The sequence below is a fragment of the Crotalus tigris genome, unplaced genomic scaffold (genome assembly GCF_016545835.1).
Source record: "Crotalus tigris isolate CLP2741 ecotype Arizona unplaced genomic scaffold, ASM1654583v1 scf7180000017551.9496454, whole genome shotgun sequence".
Classification (NCBI taxonomy): Eukaryota; Metazoa; Chordata; class Lepidosauria; order Squamata; family Viperidae; genus Crotalus; species Crotalus tigris.
In genome coordinates this window covers 2,066,116-2,091,275 of record NW_024096469.1, presented here as the reverse complement: position 1 = coordinate 2,091,275, position 25,160 = coordinate 2,066,116, and the positions used below count along the sequence as shown (strand labels likewise).

The 25,160-nt window shown below is 38.2% G+C and overlaps 1 protein-coding gene across 3 annotated transcripts in view; it reads left to right on the top strand.

Moving 5' to 3' along the window:
* Positions 1-371: 371 nt before the first annotated feature.
* ATP10B (ATPase phospholipid transporting 10B (putative)) overlaps positions 372-25,160 on the top strand; it is a 144,775-nt gene continuing 119,986 nt past the window's right edge. For 2 of the 3 annotated variants that reach the window (XM_039343568.1, XM_039343550.1), the window contains exon 1: positions 373-509. The gene's annotated coding sequence lies outside the window, so the exon portion shown is untranslated. Of the gene's footprint in view, positions 510-25,160 lie in introns of all 3 variants that reach the window. The other variant, XM_039343575.1, reaches the window with a different exon arrangement.

The window sequence follows — 25,160 nt, the reverse complement described above, 5'->3', positions numbered from 1 at the left end:
AAAAAATGTGTGTAGCAATCACATGAGAAAAAAATTAATATTTATCAGCCTTATGTATGCGGAGCCGTAATGACTGGCATGATCTTAATCACCTCTGGCTTTTGTTCCACTACCTTCTGCAGGACTTCATTTGTTTGCATTCAAGTATCAAGTATTTCAAGACCTTCTTTATCAACTCCACACAACTTGGGTGTTGCACTACATAGTGTAACCTATGGTTTGTCAAACATTCTTTTTGGACATCCATTTTTCTTCACTCTTATGCAAATATGTAAAAGGACAAGGAGGCTGCTGTCTTGAAATTCTAGTTTGTCCAGTCCAGGTATTGTGGGACTAAAATTTTATTACAACTTTTCCGGTTTGCAAGTCCAGCTACCCTTGCTTTTCAACTCTGGGCTGTTAGTGTTAGACACCGTGCTGCTCTCCGCATACTCAACTCATTGGAAAAGCTATTCCGTGAAACACTGCAGGCAGATGAGAAGGCCACACAGAAGAATCTGATCAATACTGTAAGTACATTTATTTTGGACAATAAAAATACAAATCATAGGAAACATTTTTTTCCAATTATGATACAGAATTCTCTCCTCCTTCTTTTACCTATACTGCTAGATTATTTTGTACAGGTATGGTATATTTGATTATGGCTGTGGGGTTATTAGTGGCTCAGGAGATGATTTGTTAATGGTCTAGAATGAGTTACTGATGCTTTCTCACTAAGCCCTAATATTTGAGAGCTATTTGAGTAGCTTTCAAGTGTTAGTCACCAGAATGTCAAAAAAGGGACACTGCATCCCTCCAGCAAGAGGATTTGGTCTTGGTCTAAATGTATCTCTGTGTGTCTGTATCTGTATATATGTGTGTAAATATCTCTGTTGTTGCTACACTTTTTAAGAAAAAAATTAAAATACCTGCTCATACATTCCCAAACACCTTCCTTGTGATAATGGTGGTGGTTGTTATAAAGCAAAATGAAGAGAAAAATCTCTATTTACTGGAAAATTAGATCACCAGAAACAAGCATGCATTCAAACAGAATGTAACAGGGAACATCTGCTTCTGTTGTGGGTGAATACCGAAAGCCTAATGCCCCTTTGGGTATACATAAGAATCTACAAATATCAGAAGAAGTCTAGGAGCACCATTTCCCACTAACAAATATTATTAAAAAGCATGAACATTTAATATGCAGCTCTTCATTTTAGAAGTGCAAGATGCTAAATTGATCTTATAGAATTTAAACTGCAATGAGGCTGGAAGCGGATAAGATGGGTTGCGTGTGCAGATACAGATTACATGTGAGATACAGTAGAAGTATTAGTTAACAATTGTAGTGTTTAAAAACTCGTGTTTGTTGAGACCTTTTACAATAGCCTGAAACCTATATTATATTGCATGTTCAGTGATCTGTTGCTCAGTCATGTTGTTAAACTCTCACTTTTTCTAAGATGGGCACCTTGAGATTGAAATGCTCTAATATTACTCAGTTTAAGTCTTAATATCAACCATTAATTATTTTGCACAAAATTTGTCCCATTTATTCTATGCAGAATCCAGAGGGGTGTGCCTGGTGGATGAAGGTCTATATCACATTGGAGAAAGAATGTGTGAAGGTTGGGGACAGGGGTAATGAATGGTCCAACTGATGTAAATATGGATACAAAATAGACATCAGGGTTTGTTGCAGTGTCTGATTTCCATGTTAGCATCATTGTATTGTCTTTGTTTGTTGCTTGTGAAAAACTGGTTCAGGTTGGATGGTTATCTATATGCAAGTACAGTCCTTGAAGCCATATCTGAGAAACCACAATGTCATCATACAATATACGGAATATTAATAATTAATTTGAGTAGTTTGAGCAATAAGCTCTAGTGATAACAGTGGGTTCACCTTTTGTGATCTTTTAGTAAAGCCTCCCAGCAGTCGATCTGGTTCTATTGATTTGTCTGGTGATCTTATTGGGTGCATAGTTCTCTCTCCTGAATGCTTGGTTTCATTCTATCAGCTAAATCAGTGATGGCGAAACTTTTAGAGACCGAGTGCCCAAACTGCAACCCAAAACCCACTTATGCATCATCGGGTGCCAAGTGGGTGTGGCCCATTGGCTGGGTGTGGCCCATTGGCTGGGTGTGGCCCATCAGGTGGGCATGGCTGCAGTGGTAATGGCAGACTGGGTGGGACTAAAAAGTTCAATCAATCAATTCCAACTTTGCAAGATCCTTTTTTTCCTGCGAGAAGTTGAAATTGACTGATTGATTCAACCTTTTTTTTTTTTTTTTGCACACAGCGGCAGAGGCCTAAAGTGAAAGGTTTTATAAAACCCATCTGAAGGCCTAGGACTGGGGCGACAGCATGCATGCCCACAGAGAGAGCTCTGAGTGCCACCTCTGGCACCGTGCCATAGGTTCGCCACCACTGAGCTAAACTTTTCTGTCAAGTTAATCAGAATAAATGCAGTTTAGGATATCTGTGAAGAATGTGTTCTAGATCAACCATATTGTAAAGTTCTATGAGTGTTCATGGCCATGCTTTCTCAACTCTTGACTCTGGAGCCTTTCCTTTACTTGAGAACCATAATAATATTCTTAACATCTGGACCCATGGAAATGAATTACTCATAAAACTCCATCATGATTTCAGCAATTTCCATACAATCATCAACTTCAGCCATGTCCTATGGAACAATTGCACATCCTTAAGGTCACAGTAAAACTGCACAATTGACAGATAAATACTCTGTATGGCTTTCATACAGAGTAATACAGATCCCCATGAACACCTATGTGCTTTTAACTTCCACTCAGCCTCCATCAACAAATCTGTTTTCTGCTGTTTTTCTACAAAACATATAATATAGTAAAACTATTGTGTAAATTATTGGATAGATCATTTTAAAAATACAAAGAAAGATACATCTTAAAATACAAAGAGAATACCCAAATCAATAAAAAAAGAAAATCTTGTCTAAGTGATATCTCCACCATTTATGGAAGATCTTAACACCCCCACCCCTAAAAATTGTTCAGCCTTGCTCTACGAATGTTAGTTATATTTATTTTTTTGATACATTTCTTGTTCAGATTTGTATTCTAAGATGGACATTCTAAAGAACGTGAGCTGGAATCTTAATTCTGACCTTCATGATTGTACAATGGAATATGATTCTGAAAACAAATTAGCTCTCCAAGGGTAAATTTGAACCCTACTGTTTCACTCTAATTTTTATACTGAATATAATTCAGCACACTTCACAAGCATTTCCTAATGCCTTGCGATGAAGCTCTCCAGCGTTTGATTTGCATTTCAGCAGTAGTTTAGAAGTGACATTGCAATTATCAGAAGTAGCAAGATTAAACCTTTGACACAAGATGATCACACTGATGTTATTTGGTTCTTAATCATCTAAAAAACAAAGAAGCGCTACATACCTTCTGTTGTGGGATGCAACTTAATAGGAATTGGCTTACTTTTGAGAATAGACTCTAATATTTAAGTCCTTCCCACCTGCGAAGGGCAAAAATATCCTTCCTGGAATCTATTTCTTTCCCTTGTGCATTTTCCCATCTCTTTTTGCAATATCTATACCTTTTCCAGCTTTGACATGGCTTCTTTCCTTATATTAGCCCTTCATAGCATGGGATTGGGTTATGTGAAGGACTGCCTCTTCCCGATTACATCTGCCCATTCTATCACAGAAAAGGAGCTATATTGTGGGTCCCATCTACTGAGGAGTTATATCTGGGGGGCACCAAGGAGGCAGGCCTTTTCTTCCATGGCATCCACTCGGTGGAACACCATTCCCCCATCCCAGGTGAGATTGTCCCTTTCTCTGGCATACTTCTAGAAATCGCTCAATATGTTGCTGTGTCAACAGTCCTAGGGGTCTTAAGGAAATGGGGATCTGTTGAGTTGGATACTCTATTTATATCATCCAATGCTCTCTCCTAGCCTTTTTAATAATAATATCAATGTTTTTTCATGGTGATTTAATATTGTTTCTTTTTATGGTTTTATCATAGATCACCCAGAATCACATTCTATTACGTTGACCGCCAGATGATGATGAGGGTGATGATAGGTGACAGATAATCCTTTTAGTATTCTGGCCCATTCACTGGATGACTTTGTTTGCCTAATAGAGCCTTATGACAACTACATTTAACTCCACAAAGCCACCCCTTAGCCATTTGTAGCTTATGTGGTGGTGTGTTTTGTAATTGTCCAAGTGACCAGGCAAAGGTGCCTGCTTTGCTTTCTCTGCTAGTCAGAAGATGCCCTATTGGAAAAGAGCAGCAACACTCAAAATTTGTCCCCAGGCCCGCTCTCTGACAAGTTCTTCTGCTATTTTTTTTCCCACACACTTGTGAGCACTTTCAAATTGCCACTTGAAAGACCTCCAGCTTTACTTTCCATTTTCCATTGAATCTCAGATAAAGATGATACTATATTTTCAGTTATTGACAATTTTATACATTAGCTCTCTTCTTATTTTCTGATCTTTTTCTGCTTGTTTTATGCTATGGCTGGTGTTGGCTTTGTGGGTGTCTAGCCACCATATTTTTGGGTGGCCTCAATTCCTATTACTATTGACCATTCCAAGCATAACTGTCTTTCTCAGAGAGTTTGATCGCATGACATGGCAACAGTCTGACGTAAAAACCTCCAAATACCAGTTGCAGCAGAACAATAGCAGTAGAGGGACCTTTCTCCATCTCATGCTTAGGAACATTCTAGCTTGGTACAAAATGCTGAACTAAGATGAGCCTTTGCCAGATTCATCAAGCTATTCTTATGCTCTTAAATCAATCACTTTTTCACAAATCTACTGTCACAGTTGCAACAGACAGAGACGAATAAAGCAGAACTCCGAGACTTGCAAATTCCTCAAAGAACATGTTTATTAGTTACAAACTATCAGCACGTCAAAAGTGAAACCAAGGCTGGAAACACATAACAATTCCCCAATACAAAGTTAAAAAATCCCACCCCTAAAACTATGCAAGCAACTACGTTCCCATACATCTTCTTGGCGGGCTTTTTACGCAACGCCCAGCCTGCAGTCTCGGGAGCAGCCAATGACATTGGTTCCTATGGGACAAAAGATTATTTAGACTGGCGAAGCACCTGGGCAACCACCCTCCCTTCATTCTATGTGGCAACCAAAAATGAGTAGGAAAAATGGCTGCAGCTATGCTCATTTGTAGAGCATAGCTATGCTCATTTGTAGAGTTGAGTAGCTATTATTCATTCTATTCTTTTATTTAATTATGGACTGTGTAATTGTAATCCATTTTAATGAAGTATCCTTGGAATGTGTCAACAAAGAAGGGTGGAGAGATATTTGTGTCTTTTCAGCTCTTCCTGCTGCTTAATCTCTTGGTTTTGCTTGCATGAGATGCCTTTTGCTCCAGCAGCCTTAGTGAGCCCTGGCTGCCACTGACTATGGTAATATTATATGACAAATCATGGAGTATTTACTTGGTTGCTTCAGGAACAAAGAAATATTCATGAATCGATTTGTTATTTCCAGATCCTCTCCAAGAAAAAAAAAATCACTTTAATGTAGACCAGACACTTTAAGAGAAACAATAAAATTTCATTGAAACAAGCTGGAGTGGGAAAGTGCCATTATGGGACCCTTTCTCCCACTGAGATCAGTCATCAGGGAGGGCAAAATTGTAGTTGGAACTATGACTGGTCCAAAAATTAAGAGTGTACCTCTACCTCCAATATAGTGCCATCAAAGCATAGTGGTCCCACTCTGGCAATTTGTTCAGCAAAGATCAGCGATACAAAACCAAACCACATGAGGAACGTCAGGTCTAGTTTGCCCTTAGCTATAATCAGGTTCAACTGGTACAGCTTACTAGCTAGAAAGAAAAATAGATTGCCTGCCAAGAAGTCTTCTTTTCTTTCCCTCATTTTCTTTCGCATTAAATCCTGCTGAAAAAATAACAGAAGAATATAATTATCTTGTGCTCTAGCTAACCAGAACTCAATCCCCGCCCCTCTTATTTTACTTGCATTTTTGTCCTTGGTAATTTTTTTTAATAACAAAGAGAAACAGCTACAAAACCTAAAAGCAAATGACAGATATAAATACTATGCCTTGGATCCTAGGTCAAAAAATACAAGTTCGTTGCTGCTTCCCACCACCATTTTCATTCCTGATGCAATCTTGCAGTCTGAATATTGTATTTTTCAGTGTTGCACCAATGACAATTTGATTTAGTCTTTCAGGGCCAACTCCTTATATCTTAATATTTAAATATTGCAAGTTGGTATCTTTGTCCCCATGTGGCTAGTAAATCTGAGATGGAAAATGAAAAATACAAGTGTCATCTGAACTAGCACCATTATATTACTATCACCTCTGTGACTTTCCCAAAGGTGCTTTTTCAAAAGGCAACTGGACTTTGCTTTTCTTGAAGATGTTTTGCTTCTCATCCAAGAAGCTTCTTCAGTTCAGTGTAGGTCCCTTACCAAAAGTCAAGGTTCTTTGCTAGCATTAAAAAGTCATCCAGTTCAGTTCAGTCAGATTGAAGAAACTTCTTGGATGAGAAGCAAAAGATCTTCAAGGAAAACCAAGCCCAATTGCCTTTTGAAAAAGCACCTTTGAGACAACCATGATCTGGATCGTTGTGAATCTTCATAGATACCTCTCTGACTTGCCTTTCTTCTGCCACTAATGAAAAAGATACACACTTTAAGGTATCCACACTTTAGGTATCCCTAAACTCCTCCCAAGCTCCAAAAATTAAAAAGGTCCCCCAAATCCATCATTTCAGGTCTCTGAGGGTGTAACTAGGGCACAGGTCGGCAACCTGCAGCTCCGGAGCCGCATGCGGCTCTTTGAGCCTTCCCCTGTGGCTCCCAGCCTCCTCTGCCTTTGCAGAGAGAGAGAGAGAGGCAATTGCGCGTCCCTGCCTCTCTCTCTCTCTCTCTCTCTCTCTCTCTCTCTCTCTCTCTCTCTCTCTCTCTCTCTGTGTGTGTGTGTGTGTGTGTGTGTGTGTGTGTGTAAAAGAGAGTGCACTCACAGTGTTCTCCGAGGAGCTGAAAAGCTTACTGGGCAGAGCTCCTCCCTTTGCTGCATCTCTGCAGGAAGCAGGAAGCAGGAAAGGGAGGAGAGAGCTAGCTAGCCCAGCTAGGCTGACTCAGGAATTCTGGGAGTTGAAGTCCATGAGTCATAAAAGAGGCGAGGTTGCTTACCCCTGAGCTTGTTGGACAACAGCTTGAAGCTTGCCAGATGAGCAGCAGATAGGAGGGAGGGAGAAAGAGAGAGAAAGAAAGAAAGAGAGAGGGAGGGGGAGAGAGAGGGGGGGAAGAGAGAGAGAAAGAAAGAGAATGGGGGAAGAGGAGTGGCAGACCAAGGGCAGATAGAGAGGGAGGGAGAGAGACACAGAGAGAGAGACCCTTTTGACATCTAAAATGAAGATAACACTGCATATATCCTTTTTTTACCTATGTGTGTATGTAATTTTATTCTCTTAAAGCATTCTCTTGGTGATCATTGTTTTAATAGTATGGATATTCCCAAGAGTGATATTTTTACTTTTATTTTTAACGTGTGTGTATACACACACACACACACACACACACACACACACACACACACCTATAATAAAGGTAAAAAAGGATATATGCAGTGTTATCTTCATTTTAGATATCAAAAGGGTTTTGCGGCTCCCAGTGTTTTGTTTTTGGTGGGAAACGGGTCCAAGTGGCTCTTTGGGTGTTTGGGGTTGCCTATCCCTGAACTAGAGTGTCTAGTCATAAAAATATGGAAAGGCTTCTTCCGCACTTCCCCCAGTAGGCTTGTATCACAAGAGAACTGTACAATAGTTCCACTTCATCAGGTTCCATACTAGAAGACAAGATTCTTTGCTGGCATCAAACATTCTAACTATTCCTATATGGCTCAGTAATTCTGGGCAGGTCCATATTATATTTATTTTCTTCTTCGTTGTTTACCAGAATGTCTCTCAACTTCTAGGGATGCTTCTTTCTAAATTGAATGTTTTTTCACATGTTGTCAGCAATCCCCATTCCTATTCAGTTTTAACACAATTTTAATACCTTTCTGATCTTAAGTGCTGGCATCTGTAGCCTCCTAGTTTGAAAGGAGCCTGGCCATTTCTCTTTGATTGTTCCTTAAAAGGATGCAAGTTTTTCATAATTGTAAAGCCCTCCTCAAATGCCATCCTCTCGTCCACTCATTGAAATTGTTTGGCCCTGCTGATCTATGTGAAATGAGCTGAGAGTAATTTAAATTTTACTTCCAATTACTGTTGGAAGTAAATTTTACTGCACGACTACTTTGCCTCATTTCATCAGTGCCAACGTCTCTCACAACCTGTACTTTCTCCTCCCTGCACCTAAATCTTCGGGAGACATATCCTCAATGAGAGAAAGTAACTTTACATCCTATGAGAAAAGCTTGCTGCTAAGAACTTCTTCCCCTCTTAGAGTGGCTCCATCATATCTCAGGAATGTCCTTGATTGCCAAGTGGAAACAGGAAAGTGTTGATTTTGTCCCTGAAACCACTTTTCCTCAAATTCCCTGTCTCTCCCAGCTTTTCTAGGGCAGCTCTTTTGGTCTCAGAAGAAAAACCTGGCTCTCTGAGAGTCAGGAACTTGTGGCATGGTTCACATAGCCATGAGTTCATCCCAGGAGGGTAAGGTCACTCATATGAGCATCATTGATATGAAGGCTGTCATTCATATGAGCCCAGCTGTCATTCATATTACTTTAACACACTCAGTTGTCTCACTTACCTGCTGGTTCTCCATCAACATATCAGTTGTTTTGTTGAAGTTTGTTTAGCAGGGTTAGGCAAATTGCCATGGATGCTTAACTGTTAACATCTGCCTAATTTGTGTTTATCTTCATCCTCAAATCACCAATATCAGTGCTTCAAAGGCTAGAACTTTCTCCTCCTCATTAAGCAAAGATGAGACTTCCTGATGTTTAATATAGTTTCTTAAAGCCAGATTTTAATTTTGCCTTCCAAAGTGGAATTTTGTCACTAGAATATTCCATTTGTGAAGGCTGTTTTATTTCTGCACAATGACATTTGATACTGCTGTTGACAAAAAACTTTAACTGCTTTCTCAAATTCTGTCTATAAGGAGAAAAAAATCTGAACTTTTGGTTACATGTAATTAAAGACATCTGCAGAAGAAATGCTTAATGAATACATTGCTTCTTAACCTTAAGACACTATTCAAACTTGAATTAATGCATGTGGGTTATTGTAAGATCCTTGATCATTAATGAAGGACCTTATCTATTAAGTTTCTAATCAAGCAAGTCAGAGTTTTTGTTTTCTCTGTAGATGCTAGTATAATTATCCTTAATGTCATCTACAAAATTTTCATTAAATTAAATAGGGCCTTTCATTTCCTCCACAAATGCACATGTTCACTGCAATTTCTTCTCTTTGTTGTTGAGTAGTGTGTCTATCTAAATTTGGAACAGGCTAGATCTGGCAAAAGAGAACTCCAAGGGCAAACATTCCCTCCCTTTCTTACATACACAGATTTTTTCTTTGATGTTTTACAAGTGACACTGCTGTAATGTGTGCTTTTGAATCACAATCTTTTCAGTTCAGTACTTGGAAATGAGTCCCCTTAGCCTTTTCAGCTGGGGAGTATGGGAATTGCAGTGGTACCTCTCCAGACCTTCCATTGGGGAAAACAACACTAAGAAACGACATACAACTGAAAAGTTATTCTAATGTTAGGGTTCCATTTCATCATATAGAGGAAGCTTTTCTAAACAATTTGAGATGTCCCCTTATTGTTGACTATTTACTATTCTTATTTTCTTGCAACTAAACTGAATCAAACCCTTTTCATATTCTTTAAATATTGACCTATAACCATTTGTTTAGAGACTGCTCAAAGTTACAACGCCATGGAAAAAAGTGACTTATGACCATTTTTCACACTTACAACCATTGCAGCATCTCCGTGGTCATGTGATCAAAATTCAGACGCTGGGCAACTGGCATGTATTTATGACGGTTGCGGTGTCTTGGAGTCCTGTGATCATCTTCTGACAAGCAAGGTCAATGGAGAAGCCAGAGTTACTTACCCACTGTGTTACTAACTTAGCAACTGCAGTGATTCACTTAACAACTGTGACAAGAAAGGTCATAAAATGGGGCAAAATTCACTTAGATTAGCGACAGAAGTTTTGCAATCAGCAGTGGTTGTGAGTCGAAAGCTACCTATAATTGTAAATGGTCAATGAGACTTCTCAGGCATAAGTAGGATCTCATAAAGCAATACTGTAACATGATTTGGGTGTCATTCCTTAGTTTGTAATTTATGTAATTCACCTTATGACTTTCAAAGTGAATGCAGCGAATGCAATTCTGCCATTATGTGTCACTCAGAAGTATGACCTGATCTGCTCCCAAGAAAGCGTGAGAATAGGATTTCTGTTTTAATATGCTGTATCTAATTCTTCTCTTCAAAAGCAAATATTACTATGAATACCAAAAAAAAACCCACTTAGCTACCGGACAAAGTAAGAGTTCTTGGTTATTGAAAGATGCAAACTAACGTACGTGCCAACCCTTTAAATTAAATCTGGAAATAGCAAGGTTATATATGGGAACTAATCCATGACTCCCAAGTTCACATCCATGACAGCCACAAATTAAATACAATTTTAAAACCCCTATGGTGTATGAAGTAATGGAGCTTCATGCACAAGCACAAGTGCCCTTTGTTTGCGGATATGGTAATTCACGCGCGTGCTTGCCCATTTCTTGTGCGAGTGGAGCTTTGCATGCGAGCACAAGTCTGTGTCTTTTGTACAAGTGGAGCTTTGCAATTAAAATGGAGCTTTGTGTGCTTGCATGCACCTGCCACTCAGACACACACCACCATGGGCCAGGCCGGGCCGCCAAGCCAGAAAGTTTGAGGACCACTGCTCTAAAAGATATCACCAAATCAGCTCCATACTATCCAGAAAAGCTTCCTTCATTGGCTTAACCATTAAGAGAGCCAGTTTGGTCTAGTGGTTAAGGCACCAAGTTAGAAACCAAGAGACAGTGAGTTCAAGTCCCACCATAGCCCTGAAAATCAGCTGGGTGACTTTGGGCCAGTCACTCTCTCTCAGGCCAACCCACCTCATAGGGTTGTTGTTGTTGTGGGGAAATTCAGAGATCTGTTGGATCTGTTCGCTGCTTTGAATTATTCATAAAAATAATAAAGGTGGGATATAAATAAACAAGCAATATCTAATCTAGGTGATATAACAAAGCAGCAAGCTGAAACATGATACTTTTAGTACAGACATCCCAACTGTATAATTCTTTCCTTTCTTAATTAGGATTATTGTTTTGCTGAGTCCCATAAGTTGCTGAACAGTATCTGAAGATTGATATGTACACCTAAAAATATTTGTGATCTTTTTTCTGTTTTTCTTTGTTATCCAGCCTGTTGGTTCCGTTTATAGCATGCTTTTAGAACATAATGTGATTTTATTATTTATGCCCTTTTAAACAGTTTTATTACTTTTATTTTGTTGCCCCATCATTTTTGGTTTTAATAATGAAAAGTGAGTCAGAAATATTATAAGTGAATCAATAAAACCATTGTCTTTTCTATTCACTGACAATTTTAAAAGGATTTTGCTGTTACCAAATGGATATGATTTGTATGGGAATTAATTTTTCCTTTTACAAAAAAAAATAATTTTCACCCAGTTTGAAAACTTTATTTAAACTAGGACTGGATTCCTCTTGCCTCATGACAGAAGTCTTTTTTAAAATATCACTTTATTGTTGTAGGCACTCGGCAAAAGAACCACCTCTACTAGTTTAAATTAAGGTATGGAATATTAATTTATTGGTGCTTTCAAAGTCAGCATTGACTCCTGGCAACTGCTTGGGTGAGGCCCTATGTTTTTCTTGGCAAGGTTTTTCAGAATTGGTTTTTCCTTGCCTTCTTCCTAGTGCTGAGGGCGAGTGACTGGCCCAAGGTCACCCAGTTGACTTCACGACTAAGTCAGGACTAGAACTGAAAGTCTCCTGGTTTCTAGCTGGTGCTTTAACCACTAGACATAGCATGAGTACAGGCCTGTGGAATACTCCTTACTGGGGAATGAGGGAATTACAGCAGCTGAGCTTTCTGATTCAACATGCCAAGAGCCTAAAACAGGTCAAGGCTCAAAGCCCACGAGAGTTAACTAATGACACTCATGCTGAAATCCCTTAGAGCAAAATTGATTGTATGACACTTCCAAGGTTGTGTTGAGCTAGTCTGGAAGGGTTTGTTTTATTTTGTGTTCATGTTTATTTTTCTGATTAGGTATTTGCTATAGCTATTCCAGTCATCTGTGGCTTGGAATCCATCAAAGGAGCAAAGAAAAATCTGTCTCTTTCCATGTTTTATTATCTTGAGCACCTTGAGAAATGAGATAGAAAAGCCAGAAGGAAAAGATCTCATACTGAAACACTTTCTCAGATCATTAGCATCTGTCAACACTTGTGGAGAGTTGATTAACAAGAAACTGCAAACATAGTGCTTCCTTTGCACAGGGTGTCTGCTAGTTATTTTTAAGCTGTACTTATATAAGCTGTCACTAAATTAAGGAGCTATGGTTTAGACATCCTTAAGAAGTTATTTTTCTCATGTACAATACAACTGCTGGCCTCTTTAATTTTTGGAAAGGTAGTTATTGATTTATTAAGAGAGGCTATTAGTTTTATTATTCAATGAGCCTAAATGGTATGTCACATGCATGTCTCTGAGATCCTTGTTAAAGTCACAAGAAGGTATGATCTTGTGTATATATCCTAAAGCAGCTAGACCATTCCTCACCATCTTCTTGAGACTTCAACAAGGGTCACAAGGATTGAGTAACACCATCTCATATCTGAAAAAAATTAAAACAAGCCTTTTGAAAATAAAATTTTATGAATGCAAATGATCATGAGCAATTGAATACAAATTGTAGTAAGAGTTTAATTTATGTTAAGAAGAAAGATTTCTAAGTTCCATTGCATGCCTGATATAGGCCACTCTCATTCTAGAAGATGTAAACACCAGCCAATGAAGTGTCAATCCAGTCTTTCAACAAAGTTCACAGTTTTATTGAGTTAGATATTATTTACCTCTTAATGGAACTTAATAAGAAAGTACAAGTATGTAGAAAGTGGACAAGAAAGTATTGGTTGACATATAATAGAATGGGCATACCCCCAATAAAACGCTACGACTTGTTCAGAGTTAGTCCTCTCTCCTATGTAAGAAAGCAATCTCCTTAAGGCAGAGATATATTTCAGAAACACAGTGCATGCTGAAGTACACCAATTGTTCCTTGGGAAGGACTCAGCAAAAGTCTCTGATAGCTATCTTTCTAATTGCTTGATCCTTCCTTCTGAGTATCTAAATTGCTTTTCCTCTCCACCATCTTTTAGGCTGCTCATGCCTTGATTCTTTTTCAGCCAATCTTTTGGAGAAATTACTCAAGGAGAATATTGGCAGTTTCTCTCTCTCTCTCTCTCTCTCTCTCTCTCTCTCTCTCTCTCTCTCTCTCTCTCTCTCTCTCTCTCTCTCTCTCTCTCTCTCTCTCTCTCTCTTCCTCTCTCTCTCAGCACAATTGTGTGACCGTCTATCTGAATTATTCTCACTTTACCTGATGAAGCTGCTCTTCCCCCTTAGCTGCAGAGGTAAAAGCCTTAGACATAAACACCAGTACAGCAGACCTTCTACTTACTCTTCTGATTCCCAACATCTTTCTTGAGACTGGGGTTTAATATGTTCCTCCATTTATTTCCTCAATTTCCCACCATTCTGTTCTTTCTCTTAGTACCTATTCTTAGTAGCTAGCTAATTAATTCACCTTTAACCTCAGAGTCAAGATATTTAGCAAAAACTTCTTTATCATTTCCCTCAGTTTTCACATCTATTTGCCTTACAGTTCTCAAGACTCCTATCTCCTTTGCATGTTACTATTTTAGCCTAACAATCTCTCCTGCCTTACATCAGCTTGTTAATTCCTTTCCATATTTATAAACTGTCTTGCAACCAACTTTTTATGCATGCATCCAGTTGCTTCAGACTACTACAGACTACAAGTTGGGGATAGATCATCTTGGAGAAAATCCATCTGTGAGGTCATTAGGAGTTGAAAACAACTTGATGGCTCATAATCTTTCATGAAAGAAAGAAAGCTGTATCCATGGCAAATACTGTTCAACCTCTGCTTGAACAAATCCAGCAAAGGGAAACCCACCATTTTCTCAAGTAGTAGATTCTTCTGTTAAACTGTTAAAATATCATTACATTTTTTTCTATGCATTACTATAACAAGCTTTTATTTCTTGCACTCTGGAATAATAGAACAATAAGTGATAGCTTCCTTCATGTAACACATCTGGTAATGACAGTCATCTTTACTCAAAGCTAAGCATATTCATTTCTCTCATTTCCTTGCTCAGCTCAATTTCCAATAGCCTGACTGCCCCTGTAATCCTTCTTCAGATTTCTTCTAGCTTTTAAAAATGCAATACCCAGAATGGTCAAATGGCACCTGCCCAGTGCAGAACACCATGGAACTATTACTTTCTCTCTTGATGCAATTAGATTAGATTTTAGATTTTTAGAGCCATGCTGCAGTGCTCTTATTCACTACAATTCTCAAAATTCATTCATAAGCCAAGTGTCCAGCATTTTATACCTGTATGTTGTGCCTCTTGAAGATGATCAAAGAAAAGTGTCAAAGCCAGAGAGATCTTGCAATACACTTTAATAATACCAAAAGGAAATTTTGCCCTTCTGCCTGTCTTGTTGCAAGTTCTGGCCCCATCTTTCTGATAAATTCTAAAATCCAGACTGACTCATTTCTTGATAGCTGAGCTGCACTGTCGTTCTCACATGCAAAATAAGAATTGTTGTCTTCCTCAAGTGATAGTAGCTCAATCTTGTTGTAGATAGGCACCAACAATCTCAGTGAGTATAACCGGGTAACCTATTCAACAAACAGAGGAGGATAGCTGGCCTAAATTTGCCAGCACTTGAGGACCCAGATTGTTGGGGGCAATGTAAATATATATATACATTGCTTACTGGTGTACACTGCTTAGAGAGTGCTTGCACTTAAGTCTCATAAATAAATAAATAAATAAATAAATAAATAAATAAATAAATAAATAAATAAATAAATAAATAAATAAACTTCCTCACCCCTTTTATCAGTTAACACCCAAGAAGCTGTGGTACAAGTACTACTGTAAGTACCATACATGTAATCTGTCATCAGAGTGGAAATGGTGGTAAAGGAAACAAAAATGTTGAAAGGATGAGAGAAAGGAAGGCAAAAGGTTAGGGCTGTGTATTCTGCCTATCAGCCTGCCTATCCTGCACCAACTTGGGAGATGGGGAACCAGTAAATGTAAAGTTGGTGGGATGATGTGGCACTGCAATGGGTATGTGATTTGTTATGGAGTTTTGTGGGTTATATTTATTCTGATTTTAGGGAATGTTGCTGTGAGTTGCCTAGGATTATTACATATAAGATAGGCAATCATTAAATTTTGTAAATAGTAATAATAACAAAAGCAACAACAACTTTATCAAAATGATTGGTTAAGGTGTGGTTATAAAGTATCATTTTCATACTGCAGAAACTTGCAATATGTTTCCAATGCCACTCCTCTCATTTCCAATAATCATACACTACCAGTATTATTTTGACTATTGATGGCTAATTCTTTGTAACAACAGCAATAACAGTTTTGCTCATATTCTTGCATGTACAGTTGTATGCATATGTGGAACACAACAGCAACAAGCAAGAGACACATCAAAAGATTTGGCCTCAGGAAAATAGCAAGGGCTGCACCTGAAGCTTTGGAATGATTTCTTGGAGTCTGCATTCCAAAAAGCAGATGAAGCCATAAAAAAGCTAAATTTGATTGCATTCCTTGTATATATAATTAATATTAGATGAAATTAGATTAATTAAACATAGTTTACATGATTACTCCCCAGTCATGCTTTTAATCCTTTCCTTTAGGTCACATTAAGCATTACAACTTGGTGTTAATTGTTAGAGGACTTCAGGAGGTTGCATTTAAAACTTGTTAAGGGTCACACACAGTATATGTCTGGTTATAGAATCAGCAGAATTTCTATAGAAATTCTGGCTAAACAGTAGCTTTTTCTCTAGATAACTACTGTTGAAAGAAAAATCTTCATCAGGGCCCAGTCCAAGTCAGGAATAAACAAAATGGAGACTGCTTTAGAAAGAAAGTTCTAGTCTATTGAGTTGCAGAACCAGACAAAAATATGGCTCTGGGACAGCTAACCCCATGGAGCTGGGAGTGGTGGGTTTGTATACCTTTTGGGGCTTTTGTTTTTGAGGTTTTCCTGTTCCTGGGGCATGAACTTTGACCTGAGCTTTTGAACATGTCCTTTTGATATTCTGATGGTGGTAGGTTAATCTTATTATGTCCTAAATGTCATGTCCTGCTTCCCTGGGGCTGTGGCTGATGGCTATGTCCTATATTGCATTTTTTGGGTGAGGGGTTGCTGGTTCTAATCCTATCACTCTGCTGGTTGTTAGCTATCAAATCTTGCCTCAAGGGATTTCAAACTATTTTGTTTTGAATGGATTTCTGCCAGGTACTATTTGCTCATGAATGGGGCCTCAGTCTTTTTGAATGGGATTATCAAATCTGCATTTCTACAGAGCTGGCCTGCTTAGTTTCTGCTTGAGGCTATTAAGAAAAACTGGACCTGCTTTTCTGCCTTTAAGTTCCTTTGGAAAAATATAATGTTCTGCCCCTTTAACACTCCCCAAAATATCCTCCCCTCAGGGGGTGCTGTTTTCCTACACTACAGAAACTCAGTAAAACTCAGATAGAGGAATCTAATACTTTCCCAATAATTTTGGACTTCATTTCTCTCTAGCTCTAACCAGCTTGCCAGTGGCCATGGATTATGAGAGCTCTAGACCAATACATTAAAAAGTACCATACTAAATCATGAGAAGGTAAAGTATTCAGGAAAAAAGGGAGAGTTGATTTCTTTAGGCCTACACCATAAATCTAGCTATCTCTGACATGTTCAGTTTCATCTCTTTCTCCTCCCCCCAAAAAGTGAAGCTATAAGTCATGAATTCTGTTAGACTATAACTCAAGAAAGACATTGATCATATCCACATTTACATGCCCTGCTTCTATTTACAGGGGATATATAAAACTTTATCGGATGTTTATGAAAATAATTCACATCTGAAAGGTTGTTTATTCATGGGTTTGTATCATTTAAGAGTTGCATTGAACTACTCTTGGAGTGATCCTTTCCTCCGGTAATGTTTCCTACAAGCTGGATCTTTGGCTGAAATATCACTATTCTGGTAGCTCACTGTCAGGAATGTTCTGCCTGCCTAAGGAATCAAACATAGTATCTCTCTGGTGCACATTTTCTGTAGGAAGTATCTGAAAGATGAGTCAAATGTTGCTGCCTACCTTTGCAGAATGTAAAACCGGGAATGAAATACACTGCAAATGTATTGAAAAGATCCACATTCATATGGAAAGTGGGCCCTTTTAATGTTCCAGTATCACATTGAGCTTGGGAGTCAAGTCCCTGTACATTAGTATCTTTCTATGTGAAAGCTGCACTGGTTCTATTAAATACCATGTCACCTAAAAGTTTCTGGGGGATTTGTATTTTGTATAGATAACTCCAGTAGACAGTCTAGTTTAATCTTACTCCTTTCTTGAACTGCTAGCGTATTACTTTCCATCAAGTGAAAAACAATTTGTCCTCTGCTGTCAAATAGGCTTGATGTCATAATAAAGAATTTTGAAAAACGCAATGAAATACTTCATTTTCCTTAGGGAACATCTAAGTTCATGTTTAAAAGGGTTTTATATCCATCTTGAAAAGGAAGTGGAATTTGTAAACAATTTCTTGGAGCATGGCTTACCCTAGCTGTGCAAAAGATTGTGCACATTATATCTTTATTGATTGATGTAACCACCTGCAACGTAGTTACACATGATAGGCAGTCTCAGATATTTAATAAGGGTACATTAGATTCAGATAAACTCCATATCCCAAAAAAGGAAATGGCTTCCAAAATGGCCTCAGTCCTGATCTCCCTAAAGCTCCATTCCCAATTCATAGTGCCAGAGCTTTGGAGCAATTAAAGGGGGAAAAAAGGAGAGTTATTTCTCTGGACAGTGCTCAGTTATGAAGGGATTCACCAATGCTCAGAGCTTTCAAACCAATAGAAGAGGCCAATCACAGAAGAGTTCCTTTTCTGATCATCCCAAAGGTGCTTTTTTTCAGGAGGCAATTGGACTTTCTTGTTTTTCTTTGAAGACGTTTTGCTTCTCATCCAAAAAGCTTCTTCAGCTCTGACTGGATGGTGGGGAATGGAAAGTCCAGTTGTCTCCTGAAAAAAAGCAACTTTGGGACAACCATGACACTTTTCTTTTCTGATCTTTCCTTTGTTCAATTTTTCTGAAACAAGTGATATATTTTATTCTTTAACTTTATGACTGTCTTGCCATTCAGTTCCTCCTCTTTTCTATTCCCTGTCCCTAATAGACAAACCCCCTTTTCCTTTCTGTGACGTCCTTACTATAATTAGTCTTATTTTTCCATTGTCTGTTTTCACAGTAATTCTCTTAACCTATTATTACTCTACCCTCAAGGTCTGTCTTACCACAGAGTTCTAGGGCAAAACTCTCCATTCACCTATCTCTTTGCATAAACCTCCCATTATATGTCTGAACATCAACATAATTGCTTCTTATAGAACAGAGTGTTCTATGAATTATGTGGCAAATCAGTTAATAAACACTTTATTTTTTAAAAAAAACCTCTCAGCATATAAAGAAGCATAGTCAGAATACTTATTCATTAGCTTTATGTCCCATCTTATCTTCAGGAGTTAAAGGTGGTATACTAAGTGGTATTCCCTCCCACAACTACACAAAAAGTTTCTGATGTTGAGCTGTGAAGCTGAGAGTGACTGGCCCCAAATTGCCCTGTGAGTGTTCAAGACTAAGGGTGGACTTCAACCCAGGTCTCCCCAATTCAAGTCTAATTTCTGACAAATAAAGGCAAATATACATGTCCCAGGGTAACGTTGTAGAATCCAATCTGGATTGGTCACCAGGACCAGATGTTTAGTCTTCTGGGCTTTCAGACTTGTAATGGAACCCATTCTCAGAGAACTTCTCTCTCACCAGAATGTGTGCTTTGGGTTATTTTATGTGTAGTACTTACATGGTGCCAGGTTGTGTGTGGCTTTTTAGTATTGATTGGGGTGTTGACGGCCGGCTATTAAGTCATTGGCTGTTGTTTCCTTGTGCTACCAAGTCCTTGGCTCCTGAGTACCTGATAAGTTGGAAGTAAATCAGCACTACTGTTGACTGACAAGGGGCCCATTTCCCAGGCTTCAATCATTTCCCTGGCTATTTTTGTACCTGCTCAGCCAGCAATCTTAGTAGCTGCAAACTGAATGTATGTTTTTCTTCATCGTTCATTCATGAAGACTACACCTCTGGTTCCAGTGACTGACCCAGATTGAACTACAACACTACTCTGCACTAAAAACTGTTAGACTACATCCCCAATCTAATGTGCTCCAGAAATTCTTTCCACTTCATTACCAAAATGTAAAACTATTTAATTTATCCATATTCAAGTGAAAATATTTCCTTTAAAAATCTTGCTCCAGATTCAGTTATTAAATCACATTAGATTGTTATCAATTTAGTCTAAGCTGAAGTAAGGCATTTGAAAACAGATCTCAAAACTGAATGTTATAGTCTATACATATTCCTAATTTAAATCTGCTTACTTACTTTTCCTTCCTTCCTTCCTTCCTTCCTTCCTTCCTTCCTTCCTTCCTTCCTTCCTTCCTTCCTTTCTTGGAAAAGGTTTGTATGAAAATATGTCTCATTTCAGTAGAGTTGAACTCACTTCAGTAAGCATGGATAAGTCAGGCTGTAAATCAGAAGACGTTGTTCCTCAACTCTGCATTGTTCCCTTCTATAGCAAACTTTGCACTATTATGCTTATTACCTTTATATACATTTCATGAAAGGATTATTTCATGAATGATTCTTATGGCATGCCTTTCTAGGTTTCTACCCCTACTCTCAAATGTTATCAAATCCTCCTTAAGTATCATTACTCTTCTGGGATTTAAGTATTATTGTTGCTATTGCTGATAATGAAGTTATTATTTCAATTTATATCCTGACTTCTTGTCCAAATTTGGTAAACCCCATTTAAGCCCATTAAAAAACCCAAAATAAACACAGTGCAATTAAACCCCAAAGAAAAAATAGTAGATATTTAAAGCCTCCATAATATTTAATATTTATTTATATTTACTCAAATATTTAAACAACATTGGAGGCTTTCAAAAAGAAACTGGACAACCATTTATCTGAAATGATATAGGGTCTCCTGCTTGAGCATGGGGTTGGACTAGAAGACCTCCAAGGTCCCTTCCAACTCTATTATTCTATGTTCTATGTTCCAAAGCCATGATTAAAGTCTGAGCAGATTTTCATCACTCATCTTCTATAGGCATAGAGAATAAAGACCAAAATACTCCTGAGGGAGGCATTCCATAGTCTGAAAGCCATAAACCACATTAATTAATAACTCCTATTAAAGGCCTTTTACTGGATTAATCAGTTATTATTTTGACTAGCTCCTTTTTACAGATGTTTATGTGAGCATAAACTCAGACCTCAATACACTTAAACCAGTGTTTCTCAACCTTGACCATTTTAAGGCATGTGGACTTCAACTCCCAGAATTCCACAGCCAGCAATGCTGGCTGTGGAATTCTGGGAGTTGAAGTCCACATGCCTTAAAATGGTCAAGGTTGAGAAACACTGACTTAAACCTACATTCTCAACTGTATGTTGCTTGAACTTACAGCCATAGATTCAAGGTAGTAACTCTGATAATATATTTTCATGACAGATATTAGAAAACTCCCTATGAATAGAGGAAAACTGTAATACTGAAGCTGGATATATAGCAGTTTCCAAATTCAACTTCTGTATTTCTTTCTCCTGCCCTTATATCATAATGGGCTGAAAGCTCTTCATTTCAAGGTACAGTACATTGTTATTGTAAGGGACTTGCTGGCTTGCAAATCCTTTTCTACTATTCTGGCCAGCTGCTACTTTCAAAGTGTGACACAGAATGACGGCCTTCAGCTTGATCCAGCAAGGCTCTTTTTTCTTTTTTAGCAATGGCAACTAGTTGTTATTTTTCAAGATGGCATCCTCCAGATAGGTTAACATCAGGTCCCAGAATCTCTAGCTAAATGCAATAGCTCATAGAAGGATCCCATGGAGCATGTTTCTTTCTCTATGATATCTGCCTTTTACCCAGCTGTTATATGGTACAGTTTGAGGGGCTATGTGCATCTCCTATATTGCTAGAGAGATGTCTCACCCCACAGTCATGGATAACATGACTTGATTGGTTAGAGAGAAAGGGCTTCTTGGGAGTAAAGTTATGATGGAGGAGGATGGAGGTCTTCTGCTTTAATGAACCTTTTGTATTCTTAATGAACTGAAAGGTATGTCTTGGTTTTTCTTTCCCAATTAGAGGCATTAGTATAATCCTATTCTTAATGTTTTGGTAAATTAGAGTTGGAGAGGGTCCGACCAAGTGTTATTTTCAGTATAGAGCATAATGGCTATATTCCAATGGTGAGTACTACCAAACCCTTTATGGGGCAAAAATATGAGGTTTTTTTTAAACTAGATTCTTGTTTCCTAATACATGTACCCTTCTAACCATAAAACCCAGCTGACAGAGGCAAAATTAATTCAGCTTGCACAAACCAACTACACATAAGCAAGAATGCAGAGCAAATCATCCTTACTTCCAGTACAGGGAGTCTCTGAATGCCCTGCTGGAGGAAAACAATCATTCATTCAAGAAAAGTGGAATTGCAATTGACCTTCCAGTGTTGTAGAACTCTATCAACAGAGTCCTTAGATGGTGACTCAACTCATCCACTGTAGAATCGTATTAAATGAATATTACCATTGTAAAATTCCTTCCATTGCTTTCCCAGTGGGATAAAGAAAAAAGAAAAAAATCTACATGAAGGAAAGTCAGAAAAAGAATTGTCAGGACTACTGAAAATAAGCTCTCCTAGATACCTAAAAAAATACTATTTCAGGCTTTGGTGGTCCTTCCTTTGTACCTCTATTCTTCCATAGTAGAAATATATCACAGCTACTGAAGAGTGTGAACTACATTAATTCTTAATAATAATAATAAGAATAAAAACCTTATCAATACTGTCAAGCTCTTTATCAGATCCATGTATGTTTAAAGCATTTTAAACTGCTAGTGTAAGCACAGCTTTTCATTTTTGCTCATCACCTTCCCTATTACATTTTTTTAAAAAAGAAACCTATTTGGTGTAGCTCTTAAATGATTTTCAGTTGTTAACACAAATGTAGGAAGGATGGTGGCTGCAAACACCTCCCTAGATGTTTGCAAGACTCCCTCCCCATCTGATATTAATTATTTTTAATGTTGCTTTTGGAAAAAGAAAGCATGAACCTCCAGCATGTTCTTAATTGAGAAAAATGCCTCTGGATCCCAGAAGGATCCATAGAAAATTTCAAAAAATAGAATTGAGAAGTGGTTGCAGCACATCCACCAGGTCACAAAAAATAAATAAATGTAGCATGGTGGAGATTAGTTGGGGGGGGGAATCACATCACCAGTTTGATTTTGGATAAATAGGAATTTTGTGTGTGATTCTGCCCACCACATCAATCACTGAGAAGCCTCTCAGGTAGCCATTTTGTGAAAATACCAGTATATTATCTCTGATGTCCCAAAGAGCCCACGGTGAGTTCAGTTATAGGTTTCCTATAATGATTATTACTCCAAATTAACACATGTAGAATTGGAAACAAAATAAAATGTCCAAGCAGCTGAGCACTGTTTCTTCAAAATCATTGAAATGTATCAGCCTTCGGTTATTTCTTTTTTTAACTTTATTGTATTTTCTTGGCAGAACTGCAGCCTTCGTAAAACAGTACGTGGCTTAAATTATGGATTTTTAAGAAGGATCTTTGCTTTCATTTCACTTTACAGATTTTTTTTTTTTTTTTTTTTTTTTTTTTTTTTTTTTTGAGCTAAAACCTACTGCTAACCACAAGAGGACAGGGAAATGGACAGCGAGGATAAAAGCGAGCTGGAAAAAAAAATAGGAACAAATTTCTACATATCAGAAACAGTCCTTTGCAAAAAAGCTGTAAAAAGAATTCCCAAAGGATAATCCCCAAGCATCGGTAGTGTCTAATCTCTTTGCATATTTGGCAGGAAAACCAATCTGGAGAAACTCCAGTTAGGAAGGCAGAGATAATTGAATAAATAATAATGGAGCAATAAAAAATCCCCAGCCTGAGTAGTAGATAAGCTGTGGCATTTCAAATGCCTTTTAGCAGGGAAAAGAGCTGTGCACACATGCACTAAAGAGGTCTACTCATCTGCAATAAGTCACAGTGGTGCCTTATGACATCATAGCACAAATGATGCATTGAGGTATTTGTGGCATGGCATTTGATAGAAGTACGTAAAGCACATTATTTTCATTTTGATGTCATGAGACACATGCCAACAATTGACTCCTTACTGAGAAGCTCATATAGCCAGGGACAATCCCCTGCAGCCAATAAATATATGCATGCAGGGGAGTATGCATATATAGGGGAGGTGTGTTGTGTGAGCAAGACACACACACACACACACACACAGAGAGAGAGAGAGAGAGAGAGAGAGAGAGAGAGAGAGAGAGAGAGAGAGACTGTCACAAGCTAAAGTCCACACAAAAAAGAAGGGGCAAGGAGATAGACAGATAGACAGACAGACAAATATGCACACACATTTCCCCACCCTTAGAAGGAAGGAAATGTCTTTCTTTTTATAAAGTATCTGTCCTGTGTGATGTTTTTACTTAGGTAGAACACTAGGAGGCAGTACATGATCAGTTTCATCCTATATTGGGCCTTCTACATAATGTAACCAGCTCTTCATGTGTTCAAACCCTCTCTTTGAAATTTAACTTGTGGACCATTGTACTTTAAGTTAACAAAAAATAGAGCTTTAGCTGTACGGGCTATCCAGGCTCTGATAATAATGTTGAGGAAGGGATATGTCTAGCTACATACATCTGACAAATCTCAGTGTAGGATGAAAGTGGTCATGTCCTCTTTCCCAATGGTGTACATAGCTATTCCATTTATAACAATAACTCATTTCCATCTGCACAGGTCAACCATGCTCTGTCTTCTACAAATGACTCTCACACCAGAATTATACAAATGCAAGTATACTGTACATACATCCACAAACATACATCTTTCTTTTCATGAGCAACAGCAAATATAAGGAAAAAGAGGGCAGAAATGGGGTAAAAGGAAGGAGCAGAAGCTTAAGAAGAGAAACAGGGACAAAAATGTGTAGAGACGTGGGGAGGATGGGAGGTGGCAAGTAGATGGAAAAGGTAAGAAAAAAGGGAGAAGCCTTGGTTAGGCATTAACCAAGAAACTAAATTCTTCCAGCAAAAGTCCCTCCCAAATCTCTTGAATCTTCAAAAAAGCTCTTCAATCTTCAAAAGCATCCAGCCTATACAGCAGTCATGTCTACAGACTTGCCCACTGCTTCCTTTTCAACACCTTCTTCTGTTCACATCAACACATATGATTTCCTCAATTCACAGGTTCCATATAATTGGAAAAAACTGGAGGAGGGAGAGCTATATAGAGCTGAAAGAGGTGTCTTATATCTGGAGGGAACATGTAACAAAGCATCCTATGGATGTTTAGAGCATCTTTTCTCTAGATTCACTCCACTGTTGTGTCACCTACTCCCAAGCTGTTTTCTACCTGCAAAAGCAGACATTTTGTGTTTGTTTTCCAGCAAAGGGCCTGTGCATGCTCATACATGCAGAGACACTCAGAAGCAGCTTTGGGGGGAAGTTCTGAAAAAAGATATAGGTCTTTTAATTTTGCTTTAATGCTTCATATACATTCCTGGAGGTGCCAAAACACTTTCTTCAAATAATTTATAAAGCTTTAGAGATATATATGGGGCCCTGAATTCTTGGAGGAAAGAA